Below are 16,768 nucleotides of genomic sequence, written 5' to 3'. Positions count from 1 at the left end.
AGCTGTGTTGCTTTTACGCCAAACATAACGTTTTGCATTGTTGCCAAAAAGTTCGATTTTGGTTTCATCTGACCAGAGGCACCTTCTTCCACATGTTTGGTGTGTCTCCCAGGTGGCTTGTGGCAAACTGTAAACGACACTTTTTATGGATATCTTTAAGAAATGGCTTTCTTCTTGCCACTCTTCCATAAAGGCCAGATTTGTGCAGTATACGACTGATTGTTGTCCTATGGACAGAGTCTCCCACCTCAGCTGTAGATCTCTGCAGTTCATCCAGAGTGATCATGGGCCTCTTGCTGCATCTCTGATCAGTCTTCTCCTTGTATGAGCTGAAAGTTTAGAGGGACGGCCAGGTCTTGGTAGATTTACAGTGGTCTGATACTCCTTCCATTTCAATATTATCGCTTGCACAGTGCTCCTTGGGATGTTTAAAGCTTGGAAATCTTTTTGTATCCAAATCCGGCTTTAAACTTCTCCACAACAGTATCTCGGACCTGCCTGGTGTGTTCCTTGTTCTTCATGATGCTCTCTGCGCTTTAAACGGACCTCTGAGACTATCACAGTGCAGGTGCATTTATACGGAGACTTGATTACACACAGGTGGATTCTATTTATCATCATTAGTCATTTAGGTCAACATTGGATCATTCAGAGATCCTCACTGAACTTCTGGAGAGAGTTTGCTGCACTGAAAGTAAAGGGGCTGAATAATTTTGCACGCCCAATTTTTCAGTTTTTTATTTGTTAAAAAAGTTTGAAATATCCAATAAATTTCGTTCCACTTCATGATTGTGTCCCACTTGTTGTTGATTCTTCACAAAAAATTACAGTTTCATATCTTTATATTTGAAGCCTGAAATGTGGCAAAAGGTCGCAAAGTTCAAGGGGGCCGAATACTTTCGCAAGGCACTGTAACACCTACTCTGTTTAATTATTCCAACCTGGGTTTAAAATATACTTCCCTTTTAACAGTAAAAACATCCTCCGCAGTAAGTTGGCTTTATTTCATGTACAGATGTGATTTAACAGTTAACAAAGTCATATTGGATAAAGGCTGGTAGAAGGTTCATAGGAAACTTATATAATTGCAGACATAGCAAAGTCTGCAATTCTATATATCCAATTATTTTCACTTCAATCCAGTCTATTAAGAACAGTGTCAAAATATAACAGTCCCATTTTAACTATTCAATGCTTTAAACAAAACGTGACCTCCTCTGTTTTTTTTGTTTTTGTTTTTTTTGTTTTTTTTACAAAAAATCCTGTTCAGGCAAGTTTCGGACCAACTGCTTTCCGGCCAAGGTCATAAGGTCATTCATCGTTAACTGTAAACAGAAGTATGGCATTCTTACTAAATCTAAATATGGTCCTATGCAATTGCTCCCCCTCACTTGTTTTACCAGGTCTTGATTCATATCTATGATTTAATGAAGCCATCGACAGTTCACCATTTACTCCCTTTCATGTCCCAGAAGGTATTTCTTAAAAAGATCAATCACCCCAGAAACCTTGGATGTTAAACTGCTGACCAGCAAAAAACAAAAGTGTTATCTGTCCCGAGGCCACAGCTGTACTCTGAGTTATGAAAAGCCAGTCACTTCAACATGGGCGTATTTCGGACCACATGCCAAGCTAAAGATCTACAAGGTCAGGAAAATACTTACAAAAGCCTTAAAAGGTAAAATACAATTACCCAAATTAATGGTGATATAAAATTACCCAAGTTAATGATATCATTCTAGAATATAAAAACACTACCAGATGATAAACCATGGTTCCCTTTCAAGTATGAAATGTAACCATTACCGAATGGGATGTATCTCTTAAAGCCCGAATTACTGGAGTACATATCAGAGTTGCTCCTTTAAGAGCCCCATCTGTGTCAGTCTCTGCCCCCAGGAGATATCAACGACTGTCACATAAGAATCAGCGCCAAGTTTCTTTCAGCCTGCCCGAGAAAGGAGTGTACGGAAGCTGAGAAGGGCAACAGTCAAGCGCATTATTAACAAGTGAAAGGGGTGGCAACATTTGAAAAACGTCAGCAGCATTCAGAAAAAGACTTCCTGACAAAACAGCAGCAACATCATTTAGAAAAAGTCTGCCGGAAGTGTAAGAAAAAAAACTGACGGAAGTGAGTGAAATGTTGGGTCGGAAATTGGATGTCTTGGCGGAGAAGGACGTGTCCTGTAGTGCTTCGGTTTGATGCGGTAAGTTCACTCTCAAAGTTTATGAATTTACTTTATGTTCTGTTATACTGATGCATTTCTTTGCAGAGCTTTATCCTGGCAATCTTATTATCTAAATCATACTCTTAACTAAGTGGTAAAGTAAAATGTTTTCTTTATCTGTAGGTCTGTTTTTAGCACAAAGTTTAGGCTCAATAAAATGATCTATCTGTCTTGTGGCATATGGGTTTGGGGGCGGTGGTGGGTTTCGCCTTTTCATGGTATGTATGTAGGGATGAATTTTAGACTGGGGGTGCTGAGATGGGGAGGGGATATCTATATACCAGGGGTGGGCAGTTCCGGTCCTGAAGTGCCAATTTCCCTCCTGGCTTTTTGTTCCAACTTTGCCCTAAATTACTTAATTGGACCAATTATGACACCATAATGCAGAAAAATTTGAATTTGAACCAAATTTTCTATCGGGGATGAATATTAAGAACGCTTAGTTTATTATATCCACGTAATTTAATGTTATTTCCATATATTTCGAAGGGTTCTGAAATGAAGTCATTTCCAAAATGATCAAATATTGCCTTTTTAGTGCTTATTAATTTAATGTTTTTATATCTATGAAGGTACAAGTTTAAAAACAAGTCATTTTTGTTTGATATTTGTTTAGATTTTTTTTTTTGTTTTTTCCTGTTGCTTCTTATGCAAGGCTGTTTGAATTATATTTAATTATTTCTGTTTCTCTGTCTGTGCAGGTATTGTTGGACATGTATTGTCCATTCTGTGGCCAAATACTGCAGTCTGACACCTATCAAACATGTGAATTTTGTGGTGAGGATATCGCCTTTCTTGGAATGTAGCTGAAGGGCACCAACAGAGTAACACAGGTGTATCTTCCATTGATCTTCTGTCTCTCATTGGACATTATTTCCAATAAGGTCATTCATATAATGTTATTTTACATTTCCTCTCCCAATACCACAATATAATCCTCAGAATTCGTTCTTTAAAAACAAAGCTAAAAGATTTGGGTCTGAGCAGAAACAATCATTATGCTTCTGAAAGAGAGATAGTTTTGACTGTCAGGAATGAGCTGAGGGGGCCTGGACAATTATTTGGCTACACAGCAATGTGGTATGCCTTAAAACATTGGTGCCCAGGACGTCGATCGCGGTCGACCGGTCGATCCCAAACCTGTTTCTAGTAGACCGCATAAAAGTTTTCAAAACTTATGCACTAAAAATATATATTTTGGCAATTCACAGATTGACCATCAAGTCTCCTTAAAAATAATGAGGTCTACAGTTCTGAAGCACCGTATGCTTTGCTTACACTAATGATTGCTTCTTGCTCGAATATTACTGCACAGCCAAAATATAAAAAAAACAGCTTGATTGACATAAAATTTGACCAACCCATGGCACTGTAGTTGCTACATTGTTTTTTTTTCCAAACTGTCGCTACCATAGCAACCGTCTGCTGTTCGTACGTTTACGTTCCACGCTTGCGAAGCAGGAGACCTGTAACAGAATATTTTTTCTTCTTGGTTGTTGTTTTTTTACTAAGTTTTTTTTTTTCTATAAAATTGTAGTTAAGTTTTTAATATGAGTGCTGGACCAAGCAGCAAGGAACCGAAAACCTACCACTTCACAGTGAGTGGGAGGAAGATTATTTTTTCACCACAACAAATTCAAAATGTGTGTGTCTGATCTGCCATTCAAGTGTAGCTCTTGCTAAGAAGGGAAATGTCGAGAGGCATTTCAAAACTGTTCACAAGAAATATGAATGCGACTTTCCAGCTAAAAGTGAACTACGAAAGAGAAAAGTGAAAGAATTGAAGTCTCAACTAGCTGCCCAACAATCGATCTTTACAAGGCCCAGCTCAAAATCAAAGGCAGCCACGATTGCATCATTCTGGGTGAGTCGCATACTAGCAAAGCACAAGAAACCGTTCCAGGATGGAGAAATGGTAAAAGAGGCCTTTTTAGAGGCAGCAGAATCATTGTTTGATGATTTCAAAAATAAATCAGAAATCATTTCTGCTATTAAGGATGTTCAGCTATCCAGAAATACCAGTACACGGCGCTGTGAAATGATGGATGAGGATTTGGGGGAGCATCTTAAAAAAGACGTAAATGACTGTGTGTTCTTTTCACTTCAATTTGACGAGTCGACAGACGTGATCGACACATCTCAGTTGTGCATTTTCATTAGAATGGTGTTTGAAGATATGACTGCCAAAGAGGAACTGCTCAAAATCATATAATTGAAAGGAAAAACTCGAGGGGAGGACATTTTCTGGGCATTCAAGGACTTTATTAATAGCACTCAGTTACCCATTTACAAACTTGTGTCCATAACTACGGATGGAGCACCAGCCATGACCAAATTTTACCTGGCATGTCGATGGCTATGATAAATTGAAGCCATTTGGATTTGCCATCAGTGGGTGCATTGATGGATTTTCCAACGCATAATGTGGTTAAAGTGCGGTCCAACTAACAGTAATCCACAAATTGTTGCTCACACCTATGTAGAATGTGTGCGGTCTATGGAGGGCCTTCCCAAGAGAATAAAACAGACTGTGGGAATGAAAATGGCATAATGGCTGCTATGCAGTGCACACTGCGAAATCAAGGTGATGAGTATTCTGGAGCTTCAAGCCACTTGTATGGTTCATCACAGTTAAACCAACATATTGAAAGTTGGTGGGCAACATTTAGAAAAGGAAGGTAGGTGCACTTTATAAAATCATGCATTTGTTATTCTTTTTATTTGTTGTAGTAACATAATAGCTGTTTAGTTAACAATAAGGTAGTTTAATGCAATATTGACTTAATTACAGCTGTATCGAGATCTTTAACCACTGACAATTAAGTTGCCAGGAAACATGTAGGATTGCAGCACCTAAGGAATAGGCTCAGTGCTGTAGAATCATTGAATTGCAGGACTCGGATGAATGTTCAGTCCTGTGGAATCTTCATCGGATTAGACCCTTGCGGCTCTCAATCCCCAGAAGGAATACCAGATGAACTCTATAGACTTCCAAATCCGTAATATGGACGGTAAAAAATAATGAAATTAATGTATTATTAAACCTTATTAAATTAATGCTCTTCATTAAATTAATGCTCTTCTTTAACAGAATCCTGTCGCCTACACAGTATTTATTTTTATTAATGCATGCAGCTAAATACAAACCCCACAAGCTGCATTTGTGTCAATTTAAAAACATTACATACGTATGCTCTTTCGTGATATTGTTTACATTTTATCTGCTGTAAAGTATAAGATGCTTTTATGGAAAAATAAAGCCAGCTCTCCTTTGAAAAAAAGGAAGGCAAAAAGGATAGCCTGCCTTATGTAGAAAATGTAAATTATGAATTTCTGTTATGCACTTTTGAGTTTCAATAACCACTAAGACCTGTGCATTTTTATATATAAAAAAAGAAGTAAAGCAGGTTTTCTCTTTTAAATTCTTTCACTTTTACCAATTTGACAATGCCAATATTAATTCATTGGATTTTCCATATTTCGTTATCAACACAGTACTTAAACTGGGGGGAAAAAGGAAGCAAGTTAATTTACAGTACGATTTAACTTAAATACTGTACGAGTGGAAAAATAACTTAACAATATTGTCTTTTGGTTCTTTAACAGTTTGAACTTATTACCGTTTCTTCAGAAAATTGATGCCATTGAGCAAAAACATTAGGGATATAAATAATTCACTTAGTCTTATTTGTCCCTGTGGCGGAGTGTCCCGCCCCTATGTATTATTATTTGTATTTTTGTTTGCGGCGCAGTTAAAAGCGCAGCGTCTTTTATTATTATATTTAAAAACCCTGTGAGGATGCATGACTGATCAGCTACTGAATTATTTAACTAGCTGACAGTCATGTATCCTTACCAAACGCGTGCAGACTCTGGCCGAGGGGTAATAAGATAATTAACAACTAGTTAACCCTTCGGCCAGAGTATAAGAACCGGCCGCTGCCCGTGCTGCGGAGGTTGAGTGTAGAGAGTACGGGAGAGCGGAGAGAGAGCGCGTAGAATACAACAAAACAATTGCTATATTTAAAAAAATATACTTGTTTCTGTTTGTTTGGCCATCGCGCCTTTTTGTTTTCTGTTTTGTTGTTGTGTTTAAATCTTTTGTTTTGGTTTATTTATTTATTAAAAACGCTGAGTGCCATAGCATTCAGCTTCACCCGCCCATCCATTGTTTGGTTTCAGTTACTTCCTGGTCCGTGACGTCATTAACCTCACCACTGCGAGCCAGCCTGTCACAGTCCCCTCACAGGTTTGGATTTCAAGAGTGTGACTGTCATGTGGATCTGGGCTGACTTCAGCAATTATCACCATTACACGGAACTGTAAATCAGTGTGGGGATGAAGACCTGGAAATGCACTTTAATATTCAAGCCAGAGAACATGCCCTTGAAATGCCACAGAATACTGACTGAATATTTGTAGCAGTTTACCCTTCAGAAAATGTACCCTTCAGAGCTCCACTTCCCAACACCCCCATCATAGATACATAAACAGGAGGATTATGAGAAATGTAGTTCTGAAGTTAAAAGTTGAAGTTGAAGGGTAAATTTGGAAAGCCATCTTGGAAACTGAGCACTGTAAAATGCAATATAATGGTGTTAAATAAATAAATAAATACATAAGTGTTCGGGATGTAAAAATAATAATACACACACCTTAAACAGTTGTAGCAACATATGGGAACATGTAACACACACACACACACACAAACATGTTTTCTGAGAGACAAGAGTAAAGGTACACCCATTACATGTTAACTGTAAAACTCTTTAGAAAAGTAATCAATCAATGTCAAAGTTTAGGCAATGCAATGTCAAACATACATTTTTTGTTTTGGAGGGTATTCTATATACTCTGCATTATACACATCAGGTTTTGTGCTATTTCCCCCTATCTGATTTATGATGTATTTTGGAATTTGAGGTGAAGTAATAAAATTCAAAAGAAAAGTTTTATCTCTGAAGTCTGTGTCTCAGACTGAGGATGAAATGTAATCAATAACTCAATCTACAGCAAATACAAAACACTATTTATTGATAACTTGGATCAAAACTTGTAACGATGCTTCTTGATTAATGGTTTTGAAAGCCTGAAGGAGTTTTGTTAGAGGGACATACCAAATCGCAACTTACATTAATGTCTCTGAGTCTATTATACAAAACCTTAGTCTAGACTTATGGTCAACTATTCATAAACACGACTGAGTCTTGTGTAACATGAAACACATTTTACATACTGTGGAATATTTTTTACAGATAAAAGTTGTTATCCAAGTTAAGGTACATTTTTCACTTCTATTATGGTTTGGGTTTTTCTTGTGAAATAAAATGTCTTACATTATCCTGCACCTAAAAATAATGCCTAAAAATAATAATAATAAAAAAGTAGAGAAAGAATTTTAAGGCTATGGTTCTCCATTTTCTAAAACAGCACTCTCTGCAGCCAGTGTCAGCTATCCACCATTAGCTGTTTTTGACAAGACTTTGGACTAATTGACAAAACATTTCACAAGATCCAATATGGCTGCTGAACCTTGTGACTTATGGCCTCAGAATAATAATACTAACAATAACAATAACAATAAGCTTCCCAGGCTATGGAACAAAAAACAAACACTGGTTGTCCAGGCCAAGGTTTGAGAACCACTGTTCTAAGGTCTACTGAATCCTGGTGAGTTAAGAATGCCAAAGTCCATGTTCTCTTTGAAAGTATCATAGCTGTCAGTGATTGGTAGTTTAATTGTATTTGCACATGTGCTGGCAATGGGGAATGGTGACTCATCATGAAGAAAGTCCACTGAAGCCTTTGGGTGAAACCCTGCTGGTGGAATGGAGGAAACGCCTGTACAGAATTGCAGTACAGCACACAGGGAAGCTTTAGGTGTTCTTGATTGATCTAAAAAAAAACAAACAACAACATTAGGCAAGTAGGTCAAACCTTTATCTTAATCTTTCTAAAATAGTTATTGCCAAAACAATAGGTTCTATTACTTTGTTCTATTAATTGTAACATAATTCATGTAATAAAAGCTAACTTGCCAATATTTATATTCACCAATTTAGTTTGAACTGCACTTTAATTTTTAAGCAGAAGACAAATGACAATGGTTGAGTTTCCATGTGCGGTTTGAATTAACTCAAAACATTTAGCCAAATAAAAAAAAATTCCTTATCCATTTCGAGTTTCCATTGCATCACTACTCGTCCCTGGGGAAGTGTCTTTGCACCCAACATCACGCAAAAGGGGAGAAAAGGGGTGCTTAATATACAAATTAGCGATGTGTACAGGTTGAGCGGTTTTCTGGGTTTCCATGTAAAAATGGGTGTGAATTACCCATGGAAACCACATATGGAAACTAAGCCAATGTCTCACTATTTATCACTATAATTCTAACCTTCAACATCTACTAAGTAGTCAGCCCAGTATCCAATAACATGAGGGTGCTACACCATGGCCTCAAGAACATTTAGTGTTTGTAAACCTTCCTTAAATCTATTAGCAAAAAATAAAAAAATATTACTAATGAATAAAGTATTGTAGTTCAAAATGTAACACTTATCATAACCTTGAAAAGGGATCTGAAAAAAGTTCAGCATTATCTTTTAAACAGTCACGAAAATGCTATAAGTTGTAAATAGAAGCATATTTGAAGTATTACTTCAATTTTAAGATTAAATGGCAGAGATTTCAAAATTAACAGCAAAAGCACTTTCTGTAACTTCCGAATGTGTTCTGATGTGCAACTTAAAGTTAATTTAGCACTTTAAGACATCTGGTACAAGTATTGACTGTAAAATGAAGAAATCACATTTGCTGGTGTCATTTCAGTGTTTCAAGACCTACCCGTTGATAGCATGTGCATTCCGTGTGATAATGTACCATTTCAGGTAGTTCTGCAGGATTTGTTCCTTGTCTTCAAGATTTCTGACTACCCTCAAACAGCCTGCCAGATGAAGGATGACAGAATGCTTTTCCATCGCTGTAACAAGTTCTTCTGTACTGCCTGCAAACTGAATCTAAAATTGAAATGTAAACAGTATTGTAATCAACAATCAAGTTAGACAATTTGGAGACTAAGGCCCAGACCAAATCAAAACTTTGGCAACCCGCTAATTGCACTTTACAACACTATTTAATAGCGTTCTCTTTTTTTTGTAAGTATCTTATTTCCTCTACTCATAAAAATCAAACGCTATTAAATACAGTGTTGTAAAGTGCGATTAGCAGGTGGCCAAAATTTTGATTTGGTCCAGGCCTAAATAAATAATAATAAAATGCAATTAATAATAAAATTATTATTATTATATAGCGCCATTCAGGGATCACAAAGCACTTTACATAAATAACAATAAAACAGCAATAAAACAGCACTACAAGAATTTTGACAGTCCCGCATAAAAGATTAATTCTCAAACTGAACGCAGTAGGGATTCAAGGAAATGCATGCACATGGATTAGGGAGTGGTTAACATGTAGAAAACAGAAAGTACTGATCAGAGGAGAAGCCTCAAAATGGAGCGAGGTAACCAATGGAGTACCACAGGGATTAATATTAGGTCTCTGCTATTCCTAATCTACATTAATGATTTAGATTCTGGTATAGTAAGCAAACTTGTTAAATTTGCAGACGACACAAAAATAGGAGGAGTGGCAAACACTGTTGCAGCAGCAAAGGTCATTCCAAATGATCTAGATAGCATTCAGAACTGGGCAGGCACATGGCAAATGACATTTAATAAAGAAAAGTATTGCACGCAGGCAATAAAAAAGTGCATTATAAATATCATATGGGAGATACTGAAATTGAAGAAGGAATCTATTAAAAAGACCTCGGAGTTTATGTTGACTCAGAAATGTCTTCATCTAGACAATGTGGGGAAGCTATAAAAAAGGCCAAGAAGATGCTTGGATATATTGTGAGAAGTATGGAATTTAAATCAAGGGAAGTAATGTTAAAACTTTACAATGCATTAATAAGACCTCACCTAGAATACTGTGTTCAGTTCTGGTCACCTCGTTACAAAAAGCAAGATGGGCTGAATGGCCTCCTCTCGTTTGTAAACTTTCTTATGTTCTTATGTTCTAATATTACAATAATAAAAATATAAAACAAATAAAAACACATACAGAACTAAAAGCAGTTTAAAAAGCCATAGTAAAAAGATGTGTTTTTAAAAGATTTAAAAATATCTGGGAACGGAGCTTCCCTTAGAGCGAGGAGAAGCACGTTCCAAAGATGAGGCGCATAACTGGCGAACGCCCGATCTCCCATTGTTCGCAGCCTCGTCTTTGGAACAACCAGGAATCTTTGGTTCCCAGATCTTAAGGCACATACAGGGGTGTGGCGGAGTGTCCCGCCCCTTTGTTTATTATTTATTTTATATTATGATTTATGTTTATACTACGGTGAAGCACAGCGTATTTGTTATTGTTTTGTATTTTAAGAACCTCGTGAGGATGCGTGACTGATCAGCTACTGATTATTTAACTAGTTAGTATTTGACAGTTGGTCGGAATGGATAAATCAATTTAGCTCTGCAGAATGGGAGGGGCCAGACTTGCTGAGTAATCAGATACCCTGATGAGGTCACCAGTGCAAAGGAAAAGAAGCTGTATAAGAACAAGCTAATGAAGGAGTCCCCAGAGACACTGATAGCAGACTGCAGCCTGGCTGGTGGCAAGAGGACCAAAAACAACCTGCTGTTCTATACAGAGCACCCCACTGCCTGACACACAGCCCTCTGCACAGCACATAGTAATATCAAGCTGGGAGGGATTTGCAAAGGAAGGCAACTGCGTATAGGAGATTAAACTGACCCTGACAGCACAAGGCTCAGCATCAATGTGTATTATAATGGCACTATGAGGAGAGCCTAGAACTATTTGAGAAAGATTTCCAGGCTCTAAAAGAACTGGCTGAGGAGAAAAAAAACCCAGAGGTACTTGACCCAGAACAGCAGCCAGCTCCCCACACTGCAGACACAGCCCCCTGCAGCCCCCACACTGCAGACACAGCCCCCTACAGCTCCCCCACTTCAGACACAGCCCCCTGCAGCTCCCCCACTGCAGACACAGCCCCCTGCAGCCCCCACACTGCAGACACAACCCCCTGCAGCCCCCCACTGCAGACAGCCCCCCCACTGCAGACACAGCCCCCTGCAGCCCCCACACTGCAGACACAGCCCCCTCCAGCCCCCACACTGCAGACACAGCCCCTTCAGCCCCCACACTGCAGACACAGCCCCCTGCAGCCCTCCCCACTGCAGACACAGCCCCCTGCAGCTCCCCCACTGCAGACACAGCCCCCTACAGCTCCCCCACTGTAGCCCCCAGCACCCCCCTGCTCACCTCCAGACTGCCCAGCACGGTGCAGCACTTGAAGGAATGCCTCCCACTGCTGGAGGTGGGGTTTGCAGAATTCAAGGAGCTCACCCTGACCACGCTGACAGAGAACGACCTTGTGCAGCAGATAAGAGACGAGGTGAGGCAGGTGAGGAACGAGGCCAGGGCTTCCATCAGGGAGCTGGGAGCTGAGATGGGAGAGCTACGGCAGGACAACGAGGCCCTGAGAAACGAGCTGGCCAAGCTGAGAGGAGCTGCAGCGCAAAGAGAGGAGCATACAGAGCCTGAGAGAGCAGATACTCAGAGTCACACCTCCCCCCCCCCCACCCGGAACAGCAACGACACAGCCAATCCAAGAACACAGGAGCTCCAGCAAGAGGCGCCTGTCTGACTGACACCGACACCCATCCACACACCACATCATCCCACACACACATTGATCCAAACACACAGTCCACTCCCCCAGCACACCCAGATACCGAGACACTCCCCCCCACCGCACACACTACCCCCCACTCTCCCATCACACACACTGCCCCTCCCTCCCCCATCACACACACTGCCCCAGAGACACAGACTCCCTCAAGCAGACAGGCTTCTAAAATATACAGCTCCAAGGTAGCCATTCTTATCGACTCCAACGGGAAGTACCTGAACCAGCGAAGACTCTTCCTCAGCAGCCGGGTAGCAAAATTCTGGTGCCCAACTACAGAAAGGGCGCTCCAGCTGCTGTGCCAGTCGACCCTGAGAGACCCCAAGCACATTATCATCCACACTGGCACCAACGACCTGGGCTCTCAGGGGGAAGATAAGGAGAGTAGCAGAGAAGGCCACAAAGGTGTTCCCTGGCGCGAAGATAGTGATCTCCACCCTGCTGCCCAGAGGACGTCCCCCAGCACACTATTCAGAGGATCAACAGTGACATCTCCAGAGGCTGTGCCCTCCTGCCTAATGTCCACTTGGCACACCACCCCACCCTGAGCATGCTGCACCTGTACGATCATGTACACCTCCACCAGGAAGGCATTAGGATCTTCGCCAAAAAACTAAAGGACACTGCCATGGGCCGAGACCCCGCCAGCCACCCCAGAAACAGGAACACACCGGACCAACACCAAGGACAGCGCAGCCCTGCGCTTACGAGGAGACCCCCCCAAGAACACCAGCATCCGCAGCCTGGACACCGGCAGCACACACTACACCAGCCCAGCAGAGCCCAGCCCAGCAGAGCCCAGCCCAGAGAGACCCTGCCGAGCAGAGCCCAGCCCAGAGGGACCCAGCCCAGCAGAGTCCAGCCCAGAGGGACCCAGCCCAGCAGAGCCCAGCCCAGAGGGACCCAGCCCAGCAGAGTCCAGCCCAAAGGGATCCAGCAACAGCAGCAGCTCCAACAGCACTCAGGCAGAGCAGCAGCAGCAGCAGCAGCAGCAGCAGCAGCACAGCTATGCAGCAGCTGCTTCCAAACCAGGGACCCTAGCCAGCTCTGAGATGGGGGAGATACGGCAGCTCCTGAACTTAATTTTCAAAATCATGAGCTAAGTACACCCCACTCTAAATGTATTAGAAAAGAAATGTACAACTAATAATAAGAATAAGAATAAGAAAATAATACAAATAATAAGAAAACACTTAATAGTGTATAACACGTTACTGATTTGTGTTCAATGTTTCTGACATTATCTTTTATTCTAGATAATAATTATAAATAGCTTAAATTATAAATTTGAGATCGCTTAAAATTAGCTCCTGGAATATTCAGGGTTTGTGTTCTTCAGTGTTTGGGCTGAAGAGTACAGACCCTGAATTCATCAGAAATATAGATAATATAGATATAATTATTCTCCATGAGACGTGGTGCCATGCTGATGTGTCCACTCACTGTCCCTCAGGCTACAGGGAGATTTTAGTGCCCTCCCTGAAACACTCACACGTAAAGCGTGGCAGAGACTCAGGGGGGATCATTGTGTGGTACAGAGAGGAGCTCACCGACTCTATTAGGCCAATAAGAACAGGAGAGACCCACCTATGGCTAAAAATGAGTAATAGCATTGTCACCTGCCAAACAGATATCTACCTGTGTGCAGCCTACATCCCCCCATCGGACTCCCCTTATTACAAGGAAGACACTTTCCACAATCTCCAGACAGAGATCTGCCACTTCCAGGCCCAGGGAAGTCTGCTGCTCTGCGGTGACTTTAATGCCAGAACAGACATTCTGCCTGACTTCATTAACACACAGGGGAACAGCCACATATTCGGACAATCCCCTCTATTCCACATGCACATGACTACAAACAGGAATAGCCATGACAGCAGGCCCGTATTAAGGTATTTGGGGGCCCAGGGCTACTGACATTTCAGGGGCCCCCTTGGAGAACCCCCCCCCCCCCCCCCCCCAAGCACAAACTCATACAATACCAACACAATAATGTCATTCGAATAGACAGTGGACAGCGTTACCACTCACATCACAGTAGCTATGGCATGCAAAATAGTATGGTAGTCAGTACTACCACTAGCTCTCATTACCGACTGCATCGTTTCGAATTAAATCAACGCTAGTTGTAGTCGGTGGGACCATGTTTCAGGCAGCGCAGCATGATATGACATTAGACAAAAACATAGTGTAGTCGGCGCTACTCTCAAGCCTCCTTAACATTGCAAAGTATAAAGACACATTTGACTTACCATTGCTAGATCTTATGCTTTCTTGCCTTAAAACTTAAAAAATAATTCCTTACTAATGTCCGTGAAGTCCAGTTGGCGAAGCAGGTCATGTTCAGTGAACATGAGAGTTAAATGATTGAGTCATTAAATTCAGTAATTCATTAAATTCTCTCTGAGGCGGAAAAAGTACTGTCTTACTGGCAAATAAGGGGACACTTGCTCACCTAGTGCGACCTCACCTCCTCAGTTATCGGACCCCAACATGCCGTATCAGAGCTAGCAATAGCATTATCTGTTTTGTCAGTTTCTCTCGCCTTAAATTGGCAGTTCAATGGCTGGCTCTCGTTTTTCTCCTCTGCTGTAGTGGCTGTGCACTCAGCGCTAACCGACTCGCTGCTCTCTGCTTGCTCCTCTGACTCATGTGGCTCTCTTCCTAACTTTTCATTCTTCTGACACTGACTTTTAAAGAGTTTAGTGAGTTTTGGGGTACTATTTATAACCTCCTCGGATTTAGCTAGTTTGAGTTTAGTGATTTTTCTTTTTTTCGCACCGCTATTCAGCTTTTCTTATTTGAGTTAGCATAAGATTTTTTTTATTTCGTCAAATAACTACGGCATGCCAAAAGGACACAAAATGTTTTAAAAAATAGGCAAATTGTTTAGTTTAGTACGTGCTTTTTTATTTGCCAACCGTTATCAGTTTGACTTTACAGCAGTGGTCCTCAAAGTAATTTGGGCACGGGCATAAATTGATCTTACTTGGCTGTTTGCGGGCACGCTGACTATTGCATAGGTTCTTATAGTATAACGTTATATATAGAGTTTTAGTGGGAGTTATTCTTTGTTTACGCTGATAAGGCCAAGTCTCAGGCAGTAATTGTGTGTGCTGCGCTTATTTTTCAAATAATTCATATATACGCAATGCAAATATTTTTAAATAACATGTTTACATAGATAACCATGAATAAACTAAAATAAGACGATAGCGTCTCGCTTTGTGTCAATTTGTCAAATCTGTCAACACTACTCTTTTTTAAAGATCGCTCATCTCCCAGTACAATTATTCAGAGAAAGTGGATTTGTAACTAAATCTACTACGGTGTTTCTCTTGTCTGGTGAAATTAAAAATATATATAGAGAGAAAATTCAATTCTAAATACTGAAATGTATTATTTTTCTCAATAACAGTCGGCGAAATTCAGTGTTTACCCGGCATATTAACAGCCCGCCTCTGCTCACGAATGATTGGACAGCTGTCGGATCTTTCACTTTCCCATTGGCTACTCACTCGCCTTCAATTTTCATGCAGAATACCGTGAACGGCCTCTGCTTAATTATGATTGGACAACTGCGTAAACTTGGCAGATATTTGATTCTCCTATTGGTTAAACTTACTGTCAGTACCTGCAACTGAAACAGACAGAGTTAATGTCCCACCCAGCTAATTTATGGTTGGGCTACCGCAGAGAAAATGCAGATATTCAGTTGGATGATCGTATCGCAGAGGTACTTCAGGAAAGAAAAAAATATGTCGAGTACGTACAAGCACAGCATAAGCGAGCAGCACAGAATTTGCCAGCGGGCACCACTTTGAGGACCACTGCTTTACAGGGACGACGGGGGCCCCCCTAGGAGGCGGGGCCCCGGGCTTCAGCCCATGTAGCCCATTGGCTTAACACGGCCCTGCATGACAGTGTGGTAAATAAAAATGGGAGACAATGATTGAATCTCTGTCAAGGCCTAGGCCTATATATCATGAATGGCAGGATCAGAGGGGACTCTTTAGGTAGGTTTACATACAGCTCAGCTCTTGGTAACAGTGTGATGGACTATGCCATCACTGACCTGGACCCCTCCTTTATTAATGCATGCACTGTCAGACCACAAACCCCCCTGTCAGATCACAGCCAAATCACTGTGTTCATAAAAAGAAGAGAGCAGATCAACAACACACAGACACAGCCCTGTAAGCTGTACAATCTAAACCATTCCTACAGATGGGCTCCAAGCAGCACAGAAATATACAAAGAAGCAATTGGCACCAACGAAATAGAAACCTTAATACACACATTTCAAAACACACAGTATCAACACACAAAAACAGGAGTAACTCTGGCTGTAAAAGATTTGAATAACATATTTAGAAAAGCAGCAGAAAAATCTAAATTAAAAATAGTAAATCGGAAAAACAACCAAAAGAATAAATTAAAAGAAAAGTGGTTTGATGAAGAATGTAAAACTAGAAGGGAAAAACTAAGACAGCTATCCAAACAAAAACATAAAGATCCAGACAGCCCAGATTTACACCTCAGATACTGTGAGGCACTGAAACAATACAAACACACTCTAAGAAATAAAAAAACAAGACCATATTAATAAACAACTCAGCGAATTTGAGGAGTCAATAACCCAAAATCATTTTTGGGAAACCTGGAACAACCTAAATTCAACAAAAAATCAAGAATCGGCCATCCAAAATGGAAACATTTTGAAAAAACATTTTGAAAACCTTTACAAAGAAATACAAAACAAAGA

General features: G+C 40.7%; 1 long non-coding RNA gene across 1 annotated transcript; it reads right to left on the bottom strand.

Moving 5' to 3' along the window:
• Positions 1-6,775: 6,775 nt before the first annotated feature.
• On the bottom strand, positions 6,776-15,128 carry LOC131737147 (uncharacterized). Its single transcript, XR_009328720.1, has 3 exons — positions 14,256-15,128; positions 9,072-9,244; positions 6,776-8,123 (listed from the first exon to the last, which is right to left on the bottom strand). It is a non-coding gene; the product is annotated as an uncharacterized LOC131737147 (long non-coding RNA).
• Positions 15,129-16,768: the final 1,640 nt, after the last annotated feature.

The sequence above is a fragment of the Acipenser ruthenus genome, chromosome 5 (assembly GCF_902713425.1).
Source record: "Acipenser ruthenus chromosome 5, fAciRut3.2 maternal haplotype, whole genome shotgun sequence".
NCBI lineage: Eukaryota > Metazoa > Chordata > Actinopteri > Acipenseriformes > Acipenseridae > Acipenser > Acipenser ruthenus.
This window is presented reverse-complemented; position numbering and strand designations above follow the sequence as displayed.